A 19,148-nucleotide genomic window follows, 5' to 3' on the forward strand; every position below is an offset into this window, starting at 1 on the left:
AGGACGGATGGAAGGCAATGGATGGATTGGGTGAGGGAGGGATAAAACAGACCACAGAAATCCACATGATTGAATTCGGAGTTCAAAACTGATGAAATACGTGTGGTGCAGCTCCGATCCTCGTCGAGGGTGGGAGTATTGTCTTCACCCACCGCGATGATGTCGAAGCACCAAAATCAATACCCGAATTCACGTCTCGATAGAAACTCTCGAAGAGAATTATAGGAAATTCCAAATCAAAACAAATCTGATGACGGATGGAGACTTCTCGTGGAATACTGGATGGAGAACACTTCGACACCAAAGAGTTTAGGCGTACCTCAGCACCGTAGTGCGGGAAGAGGCTGCAGGAATTCTGATCGTGACAAGTTTGGGCGAATCCGGGCGTTGAGCGGCCCACTAGACGAGAAGACTGGGCGTTCTGGGCATTGTACGGCCGTGGTAGAGAGCGAGACGAATGAACAGGCACGGACAGAGTAAGCGGGCACGGACACCGTCCTGGGTGGTCTGAGGTGTCTGCCGTGGGCGCTCTTGGGCGGCAGCCCTAGGCGGTTTGGGGTGGCGCTTTGGAGCGACGAAGGGTGGAATGCCCTAGGTGGCCTAGGGTGGCTGCCTTGGGCGGCGGCCTTGAGCGGCGGCCTTGGGCGGCCTAGGGTGGGCTGCCCTAGGCGGCCTGGGGTGGCGCCTTGGGCAGCCTGGGCGAGGCTGCCCTGGGTGGCCAGGGGTGGCTGCCTTGGGCGGCCTTGGGCGGCAGCCCTGGGCGGCCTGGGGTGAGTGCCTTGGGTGTCCTTGGGCGGCAGCCCTAGGCAGCCTAGGGTGGCTGCCTTGGGCGGCCCTGGGCGGCGGCCTTGGGCAGCCTAGGGCGGGCTGCCCTGGGCGGCCTGAGGTGGCACCTTGGGTGGCCCAGGGTGGGTTGCCCTGAGCGGCCTGGGGTGCCTGCCTTGGGCGGCAGCCCTTGGCGGCCTGGGCGGCGGCCTTGGGCGGCCTAGGGCGGGTTGCCCTGGGCGGCCTAGGGCAGCTGCCTTGTGCGGTCTTGGGTGGCCTCCCTGGGTCGCCTGGGCGGCAACCCTGGGAGGGTGAGAGAGAGAGAGAGAGAGAGGGAGGGGAAGAGAAGGGAATGATGCCGAACGTCGTTAAGATGTCGTCCGGTCGACACTGAGGGTAGTGACTCGGTTTCAAATAAGGATCTCTATCGGATAATGACGGGAAGTGTTGTCCGATAATGCGAATGGACAGATATGAATAATGACGGAAATGCGAAAAGTCCTAACTATAGTACGTGCAAGTGCCGATTTGCGGTGATGCCGTTCTAGAGATCTGACAGGTCGCCTAGGGTAGGGTCAGCCACGCCACACGAACCTCACCCGAGAGGGTCGAGGACAAATATGTCGTCGAACGGGTATCTCTCGCAGAGATGCTCACACTCGTCGGTCTCGCCCAACTCGTACCAGCCAGGTAAGACTCTGAAGTAGTTCGCCTGACTCGTACCAGCCAGGTAAGTCTCTCTCTCACCTACGGCTAACCCGAGCGCGGTGGAGGCAATACAAAAGTATACTGGAAAAGGTAAGAGACAAAAGGGCAGTGAAGAGGGGAGTACCTTCGTCATGTCCGGCGACTGATATCTTGTCAGCACTTTGGAGGCCCGTAGGAGCAGCAACAGCACAGATGGCGACGTCGGAGAGGCGCGGAGGTGCAAGCAAATTGGTTGCGAGGGCGGCACGGGAGGTGAGGCGCGGGTGTGTGCCTTGGGGTAGATGCGGACACACGGAGTGCGGGTGCGCACGGCTGTGCGGTGCAGTTGCGATCAGCCCACGAGCAACAGCGTGCGCGGGCGCAGGGTACGGTGGCGCGATGCTGTCGCTAGGCAGTGGCTGCGGTGGGGAAGCAGTAGAGGCGTTGCAGCTACGCCATGTGATGGTTCGCGAGGCGCGCAGACAGCGGTGCGGGGGCGGGCGGCAGTGGTGTGCAAGGGGCAGAACCGCAAGGCATGGTCGCGAGGGCCGCGGCCTGATGGCGCACGTAGCGGCGGTACGCGGACGCGTAGATCACAGTGGGATGACTGTGGGCGACGACACACGGTCGGCGATGGGCGCGGTTGGTCCGGTACCACGCGCAGGCGGTGGTGCGGATGTAGACACGGTGGCGGGCGATTCCAGGAGGCGGCGACGAGGGGAGGTGAGTCCTTGGCGGCGGGGCAGCGTCTATGGGGGAGTACGACGGCAGGCAGGTGATCGACGGTGCGCGCAGGTGAGCAAGCACCGTGCGTGGGCGGTGATGATGGTGGGCCGGCGTGCAGCGGCGCTGTGAGGCAGGAGAGACGGGCAGGCGAGGACGTCGGCAGTGGCGACGGCGGTGACGGTGGCGTCATTCGTGGCAGAGAACGGCGGCGGCGTGGGCGTCTCCTTTTTCTCCTTTCCCTTCCTTCTCCTCCCCCTCTTCTCCTTCTTCCTCCTTCTTCCCCTCCTTCTTCCTTCTTCTTCTTCTCTCTTTTTCTTCCTCAACGAGGAGACTCTTTGACTTCCAAGCGTTATATTTTTCAAAGAAATTCAAGAGTGACTTGGTGGGTCGCCCACCCCTCCTTTTTATAGGAGGGAGGTAAATGGGCCCCCTGAACTACAAAATGGGAAACAAGATGAGAAATAAAACAAGGGTTTATGAAGGCCCACTAAGGGAGGGGAAGGTATCCTCATACGGAAACTTTGCCTCTCTACATCGTTGACAAGATGATAGAACTACGAAAGGAAATAAACGCAAGAAAATGATAGATGGACTCAAAGAGGGCGCGTCGTTACCCGGGATATCTGAATCTGAGTGTGCGCGTCGTCGCTTTGGCTTGTCGTGTGGGCTGGATGCGAGTCGATGGCGAGATCGAAGGCAGTGCTGACTCCTCGAGCAATGGTCCTGCGGTCTCAAACGGTGCCGCCCCATCAACCCTTCCGGGGTGGGAAGGACTCAACTCTGGCGAGTCATGGTGGATGAACGGTAGCGGTTGGAGTAGATCTGGCCGAAGGCGGTGGAGCTCCTCTTCTAAAATCCAGGTGTCTTCCGCGCATGTTCATCCCGCCCAACGCACCAGGAACCTCCTCGATATCCCCTCCCCTACATGGTCAATTACCTCCTATAGTACACAATTGATTTCCTCGTGCCTATCGGGCGAAACAATTGGGGGAGTGGTCGCAGCAAACTCACTCACACTAATGGGGTCTAGAGAGGCTGAGTCTGGGGGTGAGAAGGGGCCCGGTATGGAGCTAGGTCCGCCGCATTGAATGTAGAGCCTATTCCCCATGTGGGGGGAATCTCGACAACGTAGGCGTTGTCGCCCACTCTTCGGAGGATCGGGAACGGGCCGGCACTACGAGCATGTAGCTTCATAGCCGTCCCGGGAGAGTATCTCTCCGGCCTAAGTCTAACCATCACTAAATCTCCCACGTCGAAATCCTTTGGTCGGCGATGCAAGTCGGCAGCTTGCTTGTACGATGTATTTTGCTGCGTGATCCTATCATGAATGCGATGATGTAATGCAGAAATATGCTGGGCAAATGCAAGACCGTCTTCTAACACCCTAACATGCGGGTCTACGGGAGCTAGGTCTAATGGTCGACGGGGGGCCTGGCCGTAGGCGATCTCAAAGGGGCTCAACCCGGTGGTATGGTTCACGGAGGAGTGATCGGCAAACTCGGCGCGTGGTATGATCAGATGCCACGTCACGAGATGTTCACCAACTAGGGAACGGAGTAGGTTGCCCAAACTTTGGTTGACTACCTCCATCTAACCATCGGTCTGCGGGTGGTAAGCAGTCAAAAATTTGAGCTTCGTGCCCAAGAGGCTCGACAATGTCTTCTAGAAGTAACTTGTGAAGCGCACGTCCCGATCGGACACGATCGAAGATGGTAGGCCATGAAGGTGCACAATTTCCCTAAAGAATAGCTGTGCGACCTTCGTGGCGTCGGACGTCTTCGCGCAAGGCACAAAGTGTGCCATCTTTGAGAACTTGTCCACGACTACCATGATAGAGTCGTGGTGCCTCGCAGTGCGAGGTAGTCCTAGGACAAAATCCATACTCACATTGTCCTAGGGACGCTTGGGCATCGGTAGCGGGATGTATAACTCGGCGCTCTTCTTGACCGGTTTGGCCAAGGCACAGACGCGACATTGGGCAACTATGTTGCCGACATCGCGCTTCAATGAAGGCCAATAGAACTAGTACTCTACGGCCGCAATGGTCTTGTCGTGGTCGAAGTGGCCGCTAAGTCCTCCAGCGTGACACTCCCAAGTGAAGAAGTCACGCAGCAACGTGCAAGGCACGCATAACATGTTCTTGTAGAACAGGTATCCATCAGTGATGACATAGTCCCGATAATCCTGGGACATGCCTCGTCAGACTTCGGCGATGATCGAGCTGAAATCGGGGCAGCTGTCGTACCCGTCTTGGATGGTCTCGAACCCAAGGACTGTCACCTTCATGACGTTTAGCACATGGGCTCTCTGGCTAAGGGCATCAGCGACGACGTTGTCTGATAAGCTCAAATTTTATGTGTTTTTTACTGGTTATTTAGCAGTTCAGACGTGTGAGGTTCAGAGCTTATGCAACAAATTTATAAACCTCACGGCGTAAGGCGAGTGAGGGTCGATCCACAGGGAGCAGGAGAAAACAGCAGAAATTTCCTTCTTTATTCAATAGATATGTCACTTCTCAATTTAAAATAAATATTAAACTCTGTTAAATGATCCTCAGGAAAATCACAGAATTCCTCTTTAATCCCCAGTTTAGTCGAAAGATTTAACTGCTATTGCTCTGATTAAGTTAAAGATTTAACTTAATAGAGGCTGTCTCAGAGAAGTTCTCTGAAGCAGTACCTTGCCCTTGGGGCAAAGGATCAAACACCTTGCGTAGGGTACCTGCGCCAAGGGTGTCTGGCGCTGCGGCGTGGCTGCGCGTGGCGCTGCTGCGGCGCTGCGGCGCTGTTTGCGTCTTGGCGTGGCTGCGCGCGGCGGCGCTGCTGCGCGGCGCTGCTGCGCGCGACGCTGCTGCGTCTTGGCGGCGTTGCGCGCGGCGCTGCTGCGCGGCGGCGGCATTGCTGCGCGCGGCGCTGCTGCGCAGCAGCGCTGTTGCGTCGGCGGCGTGGCTACGCAGCGGCGCTGCTGCGGCGCTGCTGCGTCGCGGCGCGCGCGTTGCTGCGGCGCTGCTGCGTGCGCGCAGCGCTGTTGCGTCTTGGCGTGGCTGCGCGACGCCAGCTGCGCGGCGCTCCTGCGTGCGATGGCGTTGCTGCGCGCGGCGGCGCTGCTGCGCGCAGTGGTTCTGTTATATCTAAGGGATTTTTGGGGAGGTTTGGGGAGGATGATCAGAACAAGAAAGAAACTAAGTTCAACTGAAATCAAGTCTAAAATGAAACAATCCTCAGTTGGAAAACATTGGAAGATCTTGTGACTCTTCCAACCCAACCAAAATTGTCTGAGAAGAGAGGGATTACAGGGCTGAAGCTTCAGATTTCCCCACGTCGGATGTCACGTCCTTGCGGCGAGGCGTGGTTCTTCAATCCAAGCTATCTTCAGTCTGTTCTTCCTCTCCAACTCCAAAAGCTCATCAGCTCCTGGAGGGTGCAGAAATCCTCTTCTCCAAGCCCTAGTTTCCTTAGAGAAAATTCTGAACAACCTAAACTCCTCTCTCAAGAGAGTATTTATAGGTTTTCTCTTAAGTCATGCCTAGGGGCATTTTCGTAATTTTTGCCACTTCAAATTTTTGCCCACTTCTCTTGATCCTCCTCTCTTCCTTGATCTTCTTAACCTGTTTCTGAATGTTCACTAGCCATAAAGTGTTAAATATATTCCACTTGATTCAAAGAATCAATTGGGGTTAGTGATTTCATAAAACAATACATATGCATGAACTTAGCATGAATTCACAAGATAATTGTAATGAATTTAAACTTAAGAACTTGATTATTTGATGACATATTTTAGAGTCATCAAACACCCCCCAACTTAGATCGTTACTAGTCCCTTAGTAATGACATGCAGGTGAGAATAAAAGATGATCTCAAGGTGAATTTTGACTTCCGATAACTTTGATTCGTGCTCTTCTCAAGGAGTATTTTCAGCAATTAAAATTGACCAGCGTAGAAGAAATTTAGGATCTATCTCAGCCTTAGACCTCAACTAAGTGCACATGATCTATGGAGTAGATATAGTAAGTACATAGTATATGGAATAAGATCGAGTTAACACCCCAAGCGCACTACTGAACGAGGCGTAGAGAGTGGTATTAATGCTAGCTCAATACTATGGCTATAGTAGCATCGGCTCAAACACATGGGAGACAGCTTTTCCACCTTTATTTTATTTGGCATTTGCTGCTTGTTGGTCATTTTTGATGACAATCAACTTTAGTACTATGATGCAAGCTTTTGCTTGTTTATGCGCAGTGCAGCTTTCACTTTATAGTTTGGTGGCGCTTATCCACTACCCATGTGCCGTCCTTAGTAGACCGGCAGCTTATTCCCCCGACGAAGTTATGTATCCTTCATGTGTCAGGGAGCTTCACTCACCTCATAATAATACTGCCAATGAGCTAACACTAACCCTACTCTCCACTAAAGCTAAAAAATTTCGTGGATGTAAGTGCTAACTCAACCCGAGGTGGATGGTGAGGTGAGAGAAGTATAATGGTAATAGCTATGACTGTCGTGGTATGGATCGTAGTGCACCTAGCTAGGCTTACTTCACCTAGGATTCCCTAGCTGGCCACTCTTGCATTTCTACCCTTTTGAAAAGAATCGAATTATCATGCATATCATTGGACAATCATCTCCTAAGATCATCAAATATCCATGGTTTGTGCATGCAAAAATGAAAAAAAATTCATGGATAATGCATGTAAATGTACTCCCCACCCCCCCTCAATAAAAGGCATGTTCCTACATGACAAATCGTAATGGAGAGGAAGGAGAAAGGAATACCAAACCATGGAAGGAAGGGCGGCGATCAGCATGCGTGTTGTCCAGTGACGTGTTAGGTGGGCGTGGATCGGAGTGGCTGCACACGAGAACAGAAACAAAAATGCAGAAACAAAAACAAAACAAGGAAAGTAACCAAGCATAGAGAATAGGAAATGTAGTAAAAACAAAAACTAATCGTATCATGAACTATCATGCGATGGCTTTTCTAACGTAATATTCATGGGGCTGTGAAGATCGTTTTCTTCTAAGTAGGGTTTGAGCCGTTGCCCGTTCACAGTGAATCGTCTTTGAGACGTAGGATCTAAAATTGTGACGGCTCCATTCTCAAAAGCCTGCTGAACAAGGAAGGGACCATCCCATCGCGTTTTCAATTTACCTGGAAAGAGTTTTAGTGTAGAGTTGTAAAGCCATACTTTTTGATTCTCCACAAAAATTCTTCTCCTCAAGCTCTTGTCATGAAACATCTTCATCTTGGCTTTATAAATCTTCGAATTCTCATAAGCCTCATTTCTTAACTCTTCCAACTCATTCAATTGAAGAAGTCTATGCTTGCCGGCTCTATCCAAATATAGGTTGAGTTTTCTAATAGCCCAAAGGGCCTTGTGTTCTAACTCAAGTGGTAGGTGACAAGCTTTGCCAAAGATAAGGTGGAAGGGAGACATGCCGAGAGGGGTTTTGTAAGCTGTCGTATAAGCCCATAATGCCTCGTCTAACTTCCTAGACCAATCTTTCCCATCTGGACGCACTATTTTCCTCAAAATTTTCTTCACCTCTCTATTGCACAATTCAACTTGTCCATTGGCTTGAGGATGATATGGGGTAGTGACTCGATGATGGACACCAAACTTTTTGAGGAGATTCCTAAAGTTGTAATTTGTGAAGTGTGAACCTCCATCACTAACGATCGCTCGTGGGCATCCATATCTATAAAAAATGTGTTTTTCAATAAAATTGGTCACTACCTTACTGTCATTGGTTTTGGAGGGAATGGCTTCTACCCATTTGGAGACGTAGTCAACAGCCATCAAGATGTATTCATAACCGTTAGAACTAGGAAATGGACCCATAAAATCAATTCCCCATAAATCAAATATTTCTACTTCTAAGATGGGTTGTAGGGGCATTCTATCTTTCCTATTGATATTGATGGATGCTTGGCATGCTAAACAACTGTTATAAAATTTCTGCGCGTCATGAAATAATGTAGGCCAAAAGAAACCCGATTCAACAATCTTATGAGCTGTTACCTTGGCCGAGTAGTGACCCCCTCCTGGTTTTGCGTGGCAGAATTCTAGGATGCTTCGTTGCTCGCTCTCGGGGACGCATCGTCGGAGAATTTGATATTGTCCTTGGTGAAACAGCTCCGGATCTTCCCAAAAATTAAATCACGCATCCTTGAGTAGCTTTTTCCTCTCGCGGGAAGTCCAACCTGTAGGAATTTGTCCTGAAACTAAAAAATTGACAATATGTGCATACCAAGGAACGAATGTTCCTTGTGCAGTTAGGACAAATTCATCAGGAAATGCATCATTAATTTGTTCAGGTGGGGCGCCTATGATTCGTGAGAGATGGTCGGCTACTACATTTTCACACCCTTTCTTATCTTTAATTTCCAAATCAAATTCCTGTAATAAAAGCACCCATCTAATCAATCTCGGTTTAGCCTCTTTCTTCATTAACAAGTATCTAATAGCTGCATGATCAGAATAAACAGTTATTTTACTACCTAGTAAATAAGACCTAAACTTTTCTAAAGCGAAAATAATGGCCAGCAGCTCCTTTTCGGTGGTGGTGTAATTCAGTTGTGCGTCCACTAAGGTCCTGCTGGCGTAGTAGATCACCACGGGTTTCTTATCAATTCTTTGGCCTAACACTACACCTACTGCAAAATCAGAAGCGTCGCACATTAGTTCAAAAGGAAGGGTCCAATCGGGCCCTTGTAGGATAGGCGCATTAACCAAAGCTTCTTTCAATTTATAAAATACATCTTTAGCCTCTAGTGTTAGTTCAAAATCATTATTTTTAGACGATAAAAGGTTTGTAAGAGGTTTAGAAATTTTAGCAAAATCAAGGATAAAACGTCTATAGAAACCCGCGTGGCCCAGGAAACCCCTAAGGGTTTTAAGGTTGGTTGGAGGTGGAAGGCCCTGGATGATTTCGATTTTGGCCTTGTCCACTTCCAATCCACGGTTGCGGACCGTGTGTCCCAGCACTACTCCCTCCTGCACCATGAAATGAGATTTTTCCCAACTTAGGACAAGGTTGGACTCAATGCACCTCTTCAATACTTTGGTGAGGCTTAGGAGGCAGTTCTCAAAGGTAGATCCAAATACTGAAAAATCATCCATAAATATTTCTAAACATTCGCCTACTAAATCAGAAAATAGGGCATTCATACATCGCTGAAATGTGGCGGGGGCATTGCATAACCCGAAGGGCATACGCCTAAAGGCATATGTCCCTACGGGACTCGTAAATGTTGTCTTTTCTTGATCATCAGGATGGATGTTTACTTGGTTGTATCCTGAATAACCATCAAGAAAACAAAAATATTGCTGCCCTGACAGTTTTTCTAGTATCTGATCTATGAAGGGTAGTGGGTAGTGATCCTTCTTTGTCGCCTTATTTAATTTCCTGTAATCAATGCACACCCTCCACCCTGTGGTCAATCTTTTCTGCACCTCTTCCCCTTTTTCGTTCACTTCTACGGTAATTCCAGATTTCTTTGGTACCATGTGTACAGGACTCACCCATCTACTGTCGGATATAGCATAAATTATTCCTGCATTCAACCACTTAATCACTTCTTTCTCAAGAACTTCTCTCATGTAAGGGTTGAGTCTCCTTTGATGCTCTCTACAAGGTTTTGCTTCCTCTTCTAAAAATGTCATCTGTTCACAGATCAAAGATGGAATTCCTCTAATATCATCAAAGGTCCAACCTATGGCATTTCTATGCTCCCTAAGTACCTCTAGCAAGTCCTTTTCCTGTTCAGAGGATAGTGATGAAGATATGATTACCGGTAGGATTTTCTGCTCATACAGATATGCATATTTGAGGGATGAGGGCAAAGGTTTCAATTCTGGCCCTACCTTTACCGAAGGGGGGTCTATGATCTCTCCCTCTAGCTCTCTACCCTCTACTTGTGACAAGTATTCTTTAACCACATCCTCTCCTTCATCTTCTGCACACAATTTTAACTCCTCATTGCTTCCTACATGACACTTCATCATTTTCGATATATCCAGTTGAACTCTCTCCTTTCCAATTTTAAACTCAACCGTCCCCTTCTCCCAATCCATAATCGTTTTTGCCGTAACCAAGAATGGTCTACCTAAGATGATAGGAGCTAAACTAATGTCTCCCGATATCTTTACATCTGTCACTATAAAGTCTATAGGGATTTCACAATTCTCTACAGTGATCATGACATCGGTTAACCTTCCCTCGGGTTGCCTAACAGTGCCGTCAGCTAAGAGTAGGTCCATATGAATTTCCTCCAACTCTCCAAACCCACTCTCCTCATATAATGCCGTCGGAATGATACTTATGCTTGCTCCCGTATCTAATAAAACTTTAGAGAAGGTGTTTCCTCCTATTTCGCATGTAATGAAAGGGGCTCCGGGGTCTCTCATTTTGATAGGGATGGCATTAAGAATGCTAGAGGCATTTTCAGATAATTTAACCACTTCCCTAGGCTTCTTAATGGTGCAAGAGTCCTTAAGGTACTTCTTTAGGGAAGGTGCACACCTAAGCATATCTTCGACAGTAACAGTCATGGTGGCTTTTCTAAAATTCTCTAGCAGTCAGTTTTCATAATCAAATATCGGTTTTTTTCTATTTAAAGCGGAAGGGTAGGGAACATGCTGCCCACTCGTAGAAGGTAGAGGCTTCTCCACGTAGGGGGGGTCCTCTCTTTCTTCCTCTTGTGGTTCGGTTCCCTTCTTAGAATTCTCTATAGAAGTCCGATAGGGATCTTGAAGTTCTTTTCCATTTCGCAATTTTGATATGGCTAGAACCTCAAGATCATCTCTATTCGTCTCATCATGAGTGGAACGCTGCACATGATGCAAGTTGCATGGATTGATGGACGGTTTCGTGGGAAGTTTATAAGATGTGCAAGGAGAGTCTAACGGTATACCTTGGTGTTCAGGTTGAACAGGTCTGAGGCTTTCTAGCATCTTCCTCATCTGCTCTTGAGCATCCAGCATTTGCTTCATTTGAAACTCCACCATCATTTGCATCCGCATCTCCATTTCCGCCCGCAACTTTTGATTTTGCTTTTCGATCATATCTGAAATGACGGGAGTTAATGTAGAGAAATCAGGTTGAGTTTGAGATGAAACCTGATACTGTTGTGGAGGCCTGTGCTGGAATTGTTGTCTCTGCTGGAACGGGGGTTGAGCTGCCGGCTTGTTTCCTTGGTGGAAGGCCTCTCCGTTTTGGAAATTTGACCGCTTTTGACCCGCCCACGGTTGTTGCGGCTGGTTGAAAGCCTTCACCTCTTCTTCCATGGCTTGGCAAGCTCCATCTTCATGTTCCCTGCTAAAACAGAGAGAGCAGATCTTAGCTTTAATGATGGGAGAGTTACCTAGGAAGACATTCTTCAAGGTGGAGGTGAGCTCCTCCAATTTCTGGTTGGTTTCTTTTAGGTTCGCCTGCAGCTCTCCCTCCTTGGCTTAAACCTGCAGAACTCCTGCTCTTTTTGGCTGCAGGTTTCTCCCATTCTGATTGGCTCCAATCTCCTGCAAGTCAATTTCTACAACTCTCTCCAAAATATCGAAAACCTCATCCTCGTATGCGGTGTAAAACGTTCCACCCGTAGCGAGATTTACTTTGTTTTTCATAAAATCAGAGAGAGATTCATAAAATATTTGGGCTAGTTGACATTGCTCAATGCCATGGTGAGGACATTTCCTCAACAAATCATTGAATCTCTCCCATGACTCGCTAAAGGCTTCTCCGTCATGAGGAGGGAAATTGTGAATTTCTCTTCTATAAAAATTCGTTTTGGAGAGAGGGTAAAATTTCTGCAGAAATTTTCCTTGCATCTCTTCCCAAGAATTAAAAGTGATTCCTAGATTACGATACCATGCAAACGCTTTATCTTTAAGAGTTAGAGGAAAATATTTCATTTTTAACATCTCCTTAGATATTCCAGGAACATTTTGAGAAGAGCATCTAATATGAAAATCATCAAGGAATTCTAACGGATTCTGTGCAGGTAATCCGTTAAATTCAGGTAGAGAATTGATCAATGCATTATCGTATCGAAACAAGATACCTTCACCGATGTTCAGATTTACATCGGTTTGTCGTAAGCTTCCAGATGGTGTAGACCTATCCAACATAGTTCTTCTCCTCTCATTCTGCTGATGTATCCCTTCAGCCATATTTCTCTTCTGAATTTCTGGTTCTGTAACTGTAGAATCCGGGGTGGCGTCTCTACTAATTTTTTCTGCAGACTTCTCACCAGCTCCTGAGCGTGTTACTACCATAAATCTTCAGCAAAATGTTAGCAGACGATGAGCTAAGGATTTTAAAGTCCTTCAGCTTAAGAGGATAATAAAGAATGACTGTAGATTCAGAAAAACAAAAATTCCTACTGTAATACCGTGCTCCCCGGCAGCGGCGCCAGTTGATAAGCTCAAATTTTATGTGTTTTTTACAAGTTATTTAGCAGTTCAGACGTGTGAGGTTCAGAGCTTATGCAACAAATTTATAAACCTCACGGCGTAAGGCGAGTGAGGGTCGATCCACAGGGAGCAGGAGAAAACAGCAGAAATTTCCTTCTTTATTCAATAGATATGTCACTTCTCAATTTAAAATAAATATTAAACTCTGTTAAATGATCCTCAGGAAAATCACAGAATTCCTCTTTAATCCCCAGTTTAGTCGAAAGATTTAACTGCTATTGCTCTGATTAAGTTAAAGATTTAACTTAATAGAGGCTGTCTACAGAGAAGTTCTCTGTAGACAGTACCTTTGCCCTTGGGGGCAAAGGATCAAACACCTTGCGTGTAGGGTACCTGCGCGCAAGGTGGCTGCGTCTTGGCGCTGTCGCGGCGTGTGGCTGCGGCGCTGCTGCGTAGCTGCGTCTTGAAGCGCTGTTGCGTCTTGGCGTGGCTGCGGCGCGCTGCTGCGCGACGCCCAGCTGCGCGGCGCTGCTGCGTGCGGCGTTGCTGCGCAGCGCTGCTGCGTCGCGGCGGCATTGCTGCGGCGCTGCTGCGTGCAGCAGCGCTGTTGCGTCTTGGCGTGGCTACGCGCGGCGCTGCTGCGCTGGCGCTGCTGCGTCTTGGCGGCGTTGCTGCGCGCGGCGCTGCTGCGTGCCGCAGCGCTGTTGCGTGCGGCGTGGCTGCGCGCGACGCTGCTGCGCGCGGCGCTCCTGCGTGCGATGGCGTTGCTGCGCGCGGCGGCGCTGCTGCGCGCAGTGGTTCTGTTATATCTAAAGATTTTGGGAGGTTTGGGAGGATGATCAGAACAAGAAAGAAACTAAGTTCAACTGAAATCAAGTCTAAAATGAAACAATCCTCAGTTGGAAAACATTGGAAGATCTTGTGACTCTTCCAACCCAACCAAAATTGTCTGAGAAGAGAGGGATTACAGGGCTGAAGCTTCAGATTTCCCCACGTCGGGTGTCACGTCCTTGCGGCGAGGCGTGGTTCTCCAATCCAAGCTATCTTCAGTCTGTTCTTCCTCTCCAACTCCAAAAGCTCATCAGCTCCTGGAGGGTGCAGAAATCCTCTTCTCCAAGCCCTAGTTTCCTTAGAGAAAATTCTGAACAACCTAAACTCCTCTCTCAAGAGAGTATTTATAGGTTTTCTCTTAAGTCATGCCTAGGGGCATTTTCGTAATTTTTGCCACTTCGAATTTTTGCCCACTTCTCTTGATCCTCCTCTCTTCCTTGATCTTCTTAACCTATTTCTGAATGTTCACTAGCCATAAAATGTTAAATATATTCCACTTGATTCAAAGAATCAATTGGGGTTAGTGATTTCATAAAACAATACATATGCATGAACTTAGCATGAATTCACAAGATAATTGTAATGAATTTAAACTTAAGAACTTGATTATTTGATGACATATTTTAGAGTCATCATTATCCTTGCCCTTCTTGCGCCTGATGACAAATGTGTAGTCCTGTAGGTACTCGACCAACCTGGCATGTTGGTCACTCAACTTCTGCGCGCCTCGTGCAGGTACTTGAGTGCCTCGTGGTCTGAGAAGAGTACAAACTCTGAGGATAGGAGGTAATGCGGCCAATGTGATGGGGGAGAATCCAAGAGACACTACGGCGGGATGACATCAGCCTCGTCGAGCTGCTCGCATCGATGCTCGCCACCCGCGGTTTAAGTACAATCCTTATCTTTACTCGCTTCTTTATCTTATGTGTTTTGTTTTCGGATTTATGGGCTGGGCCGGTGTTGGACCTTGTCCCTTTTTCCCGTTTCTTTATTTTTTGTTTATTTTCAAATTGTAAGAAGAGGCCGAACCACGTCTCGCGATGGTTCGTTCCTCCTCCCATGTTCAATTGGCACCTATCCTCACTATATAAGGGGATAGCATGCCCAAGTGAACATTTGAGTCATTTGTTGAAGAAGTTTTCCAACTCTTGTGTCCACCTATCGTAGTGAGTAGAGTGTAGAGGGAATTAGCTATTCCCGCCCACGTCGAGATCACTCTGTGGATAGAGCCGGCGCCATCACGTTGAGATCACTCCGTGATGATGTGTCCAATCGTTTCGTCGAGATCACTCCGGAACGAGTAAAGATTCAAGACGTCGACGCCGCCTGGAGCTGAAGGGTCCTTCGTCAAGATCACTCCGAAGGTGCTAGAGGTTTGAGGATCGTCGCCGACACCCTCCTTCTACGGGATACCCCGAGTCCCACCAAGGGAGCCTCCAAGGACGTTCAAGAATTCCATATTCTTGAAGGTTTCTTGGGCGGTTAGAGTTCAAGAAGCCCATTCTTGGGCTAAAGATCTGCTCCACCGCCCTGACGTAGGACGACAAAGGAAAAGGGCGACTAAGGAGATGGATGGGTTGACGATGGGAAATGGGTCTGTAGGGAGGGATAAAACAATCCACAGAAATTCACACGGTCAGATTCGGGCCTTAAAACTGATGAAGATCTGGTGGTGCAGCTCCGACCCTTATCGAGGGCAGGAGTACTGTCTTCCCCCACCGCGATGATGCCTAAGCACCGAAATCAATACCCGAATTCGCGTCGTGAAGAAACACTTGGGAAAGAGAGAGAAGAGGTGGAAATCCAAACCAAAACTAATTCTGACGGCGGTGGAAATTTCTCGAGAAAACACTAGACGGAGAACACTTTCGACATCAAAGAGTTCAGGCGTACCTCGGCACCGTAGTGCGTGAAGAGGATGCGGGAAATTCTGATCATGACGAGGCTGGGCGAATTCGGGCATTGAGCGGCCCACTGTGGCGTGTCCCTTTAATGTTGACTTCGGTTGACCGTGGCGGGTTGACTTCGGTTGACTCCGATTGACCTTGGTCCATAGCAGGCGTGTTGACTCCGGTTGACCATGGTGACGCGTTCATCGATGATATGTTGGCGTTCTCGCCATCACGTTGTCTACTCTGCCACCACCAACGCTCCGCCACCGTTGTCTCCGCCACCGACGCCCCAATGCCACCATCGCTCCCCATCGCCGCCGACCTTGGTTCCTGTCCGCACCGTGCGCCAGCGCGCCCGCGCCGTGCGCCTGCGCCGCGCCACGCCGCGCGCCGCCCAAGCCGCGCGGCCTGCACCTCGCGTCGCTGCGCCGCGCTGCCGCGCGCCGCGCCGCCGCACACTCGCGCGCCGCGCCACGCTGCCCGCGCCGCGTGCGCCGCTGCACTCGCGTGCCACCGCGCTGCACACCGCCGCCACCTCGCGCCTCACGCTGCCCGCGCCCGCGTGCCGCCTGCACTCGCGCGCCACGCGCGCTTGCACACCGCTCGCCACTTGTGCCTGCGCGTCGCTTGCCGTCCATGCCCGCTCGCCATGCGTCTGCCGCGCCCGCACCCACGCGCTCGTCAATGCCTGCGCGCGGAGCACCCGCGCATCTGTCCGCGCCCGTGCGCCCGTCCACACCCGCGCGCCCCGCGCCCGCCAGCACCTGCGTGCCTGTCCACGCCCGTACGCCCATCGGCGCACTGCACAGCCACCTGCGTGAGGCCCTAGCCTTGCTCGCTCTGCTCACATCATCCGTCGGCCCCACGTCCGCTCGTTCAGTCCCACCGTCCGCCGCCGGCCCATGCTACGACATTGATTTGGACGAGACTTGTGCCGTGGACTGTCGCTAAACAGGTACCTATTCGTCTCCCCTCCATTAATACCAATATTATTACGTATCACAGTTTCGTCATTTGCTATCTCGTCTTCTGCCAGGTTTCGTGTAATCATTGATAAGATATCCACCTTCATCGAGCGTTAGCTCTCTCTTTGTGGTTGAAGGTTGATTGTTGAACTTAGGCGTCGAACACCTTAGGGCCGTCAAACGCCCCTCGCCACTTAGTCGTCGTAGTCCGTTCGACGGGTCATTGGGAGTCTGATTCGGGATCAATATCTCATCCATTGATTGACGTTGATTTCCCTCCCTACCCGTGGACGTCCATTTATTGCTCATTAATGGGGATTTTCTGACACGATATCATTCTTCGTACTCATTGCATATACATCATTGAATTCCTGTGACGTAATACGAGCCAATCGATCCTGGCCGACATCGTATTACATCACAATGCCTCAAGGCCTGAATGAGGGCATAGAACTCCTTGTTGTAGGTGGAGTAACGAAGCTTGGCGTCATTCAGCTTCTCGATGAAGAACTCGACGGGGCGACCCTCCTGACTAAGGACACCACCAATCCCAACGCCTAAGGCATCACATGTGACCTCGAACACCTTCCCAAAGTCGGGCAGGCGGAGCACCAGCGCCTGTGTCATCATGAGCTTTATCTGCTGGAAAGCTCGCTCTGTTGCTGGTGTCCAAGTGAACGACTCCTCCGTGAGGCAGACGGTGATGGGAGCCGTGACGGAACTAAAGTTCCGTATGAATCGTTTGTAGAAGGTCGCGAGACCTATGAAGCTCCTAACATCGTGCAAATTGGCCGGTGTCAGCCACGACGTGATGGCCCGGACCTTCTCCGGGTCCGCGGCAATGCCCTGAGCGAAGACAATAAACCTGAGGAAGGCAACTTCCGGGTTGAGGAAGCTGCACTTCTTGGGGTGAGCGTATAGCTGCTCGTGTCGTAGGACGGTGCAAACCTGCCGGAGGTGGTCGAGATGCCCGTCTTTCGATCGACTGTAGACTAGGATGTCTGCAAAGTAGACGACTACGAACTTTCCTATGAACACGTGTAGTACCTCGTTCATGAGGCGCTGGAAGGTACGTGGCGCATTGGAGAGGCCAAATGGCATGACTCTCCACTCATATAACCCGTCCTTTATCTTAAAGGCGGTCTTCTACTCATCTCTGGGACGAATCCGGACCTCATGGTATCCACTCCTTAGATCTATCTTGGAGAAGATAGTAGATCCAGCCATCATGTCAAATATATCCTGAACTCTGGGAATGGGAAAACGGTACTTGACCGTTTTCTTGTTGATGGCACGACTATCGCAGCACATACGCCACATGCCATCCTTCTTCGGAGCTAAGAGGGCTAGAACCGCACATGGGCTACGGCTCTCCTGGATAACGCCCTTCCCTAGGAGCTCCCTGACCTGTCGTAGTAACTCCTCGTACTTTGGCGACTCCATGCGATAATGTCGTAGGTTTGGTAGTGACTCACCGGGTACTAGGTTGATTGCATGCTGTATGTTCCGCATCGGGGGAAACCCACCAGGTAGCTCATCCGGGAAGACGTCGCTGAAGTCCGATACGAGGGCCTCGACCTCAGGTGAACGAGGTGTTACTGGTGGATCGGTGGGGACATCAAGGGTGACGGCGAGGCACAAGGGCGTGTTGTCTCCTTCGCGACCCAGGTCACGGGTGAACAAGGGCCCTCGAATGCCCATTAACCCTAGGGGTTTGGTCGTGGCCAGTTTGTTCGCCGGCTTCATGGTATATGTGTACCATGTAACCCGTCGTCCCTGGTACATGAACGAACAAGTGTTCGTTCGGCCGGCTAGGGTGATATCGTGGTCCTATAGCCAGGGATGGCCTAGGATGATGCTCCCCACTTTCATGGGGAGTACGTCGTAGAGGACACTCTCGTCGTAGGCACTCACCTTAAACGAAACGCGGCATTGACGCTTCATTGGTAGCGAAGAAGCGTCAATCCACGAGATGTCGTAGGGAGTGGGGTATCCGATAGCGGCCAACCCTAATCGGGTAACCATCCTATCGGATATGGCGTTGATGCAACTTCTGGTGTCCACGATCAGCTTGCACACCTTGCTGCTGATCTTGACGTATGTGTAGAAGATCAAAGTGTGGAGGGCCGCATCAACGAATGGTTCCGATTGCGGTTCAGCCAGAAGGGTCCTAGCGGGAGTGGTAACCCACGGTGATGGTCGCGCTCTACTAGTGTCGGTTACGTCAACGGCAATGTTGGCCAATGGTCGGTTGGACACACGTGGTGTCACGGAGGGGGTCTCTCTTGCCTTGATGATCTGTATGTACCCAACCTGTCCATCGGGTTCCTTGTACTCGAGGGCGAACTCTTCTTCTCTGGGATAGTGGCCATCTTGCGGTGTGTCCACTCCATCCATTTGATGTACTCCGTCACCGTGAGTCGCCCTTGCTTGAGGTCCAGGCACGAGAGGAAGAGAGACATCTGATAGTGCCGAGGAACATACTTGCTCCCTAGCTTCTGCGCCATTTCCACCCAGGACGTGATGGGTCGTCCTTGTCACTCGGTGGTGACACGCTTGATCTCCCAAAAGATCTTGTCCTGTCCGCCAAGTCTCGTCTCTGCGTACTCCACACAAAGGTCGTCATCCATACGATAGCACCGAAAATAAGAGTTCATGTGATGGAGGACCACGTCCGAGACGAGGTCCGGCCATCACCGAGGGTTCGTACTTCGTGTCGGTGGCGCGTCGGTGCGAGACGAAAGTCGGGTTTTGTCGAGCAAGGGAGTCCTACGAAGGCGAGCTAGAATAGCGGAGATCCGGTAGGGGTGTAGTACTCGCAGCTGCCGACGAACAAAGAGTGCCGATGACCAGGATCAGCGGGGTCGC

The 19,148-nt window shown here is 50.3% G+C and overlaps 1 non-coding gene across 1 annotated transcript; it reads left to right on the forward strand.

Annotated features, from left to right (window-relative positions):
- The first annotated feature begins 11,852 nt into the window (after nt 1-11,852).
- LOC144703986 (small nucleolar RNA R71) lies at nt 11,853-11,961 on the forward strand. Its single transcript, XR_013581686.1, has one exon. It is a non-coding gene; the product is annotated as a small nucleolar RNA R71 (small nucleolar RNA).
- Nucleotides 11,962-19,148: the final 7,187 nt, after the last annotated feature.

The sequence above is a fragment of the Wolffia australiana genome, chromosome 5 (genome assembly GCF_029677425.1).
Source record: "Wolffia australiana isolate 7733 chromosome 5, ASM2967742v1".
Taxonomy (NCBI): domain Eukaryota; kingdom Viridiplantae; phylum Streptophyta; class Magnoliopsida; order Alismatales; family Araceae; genus Wolffia; species Wolffia australiana.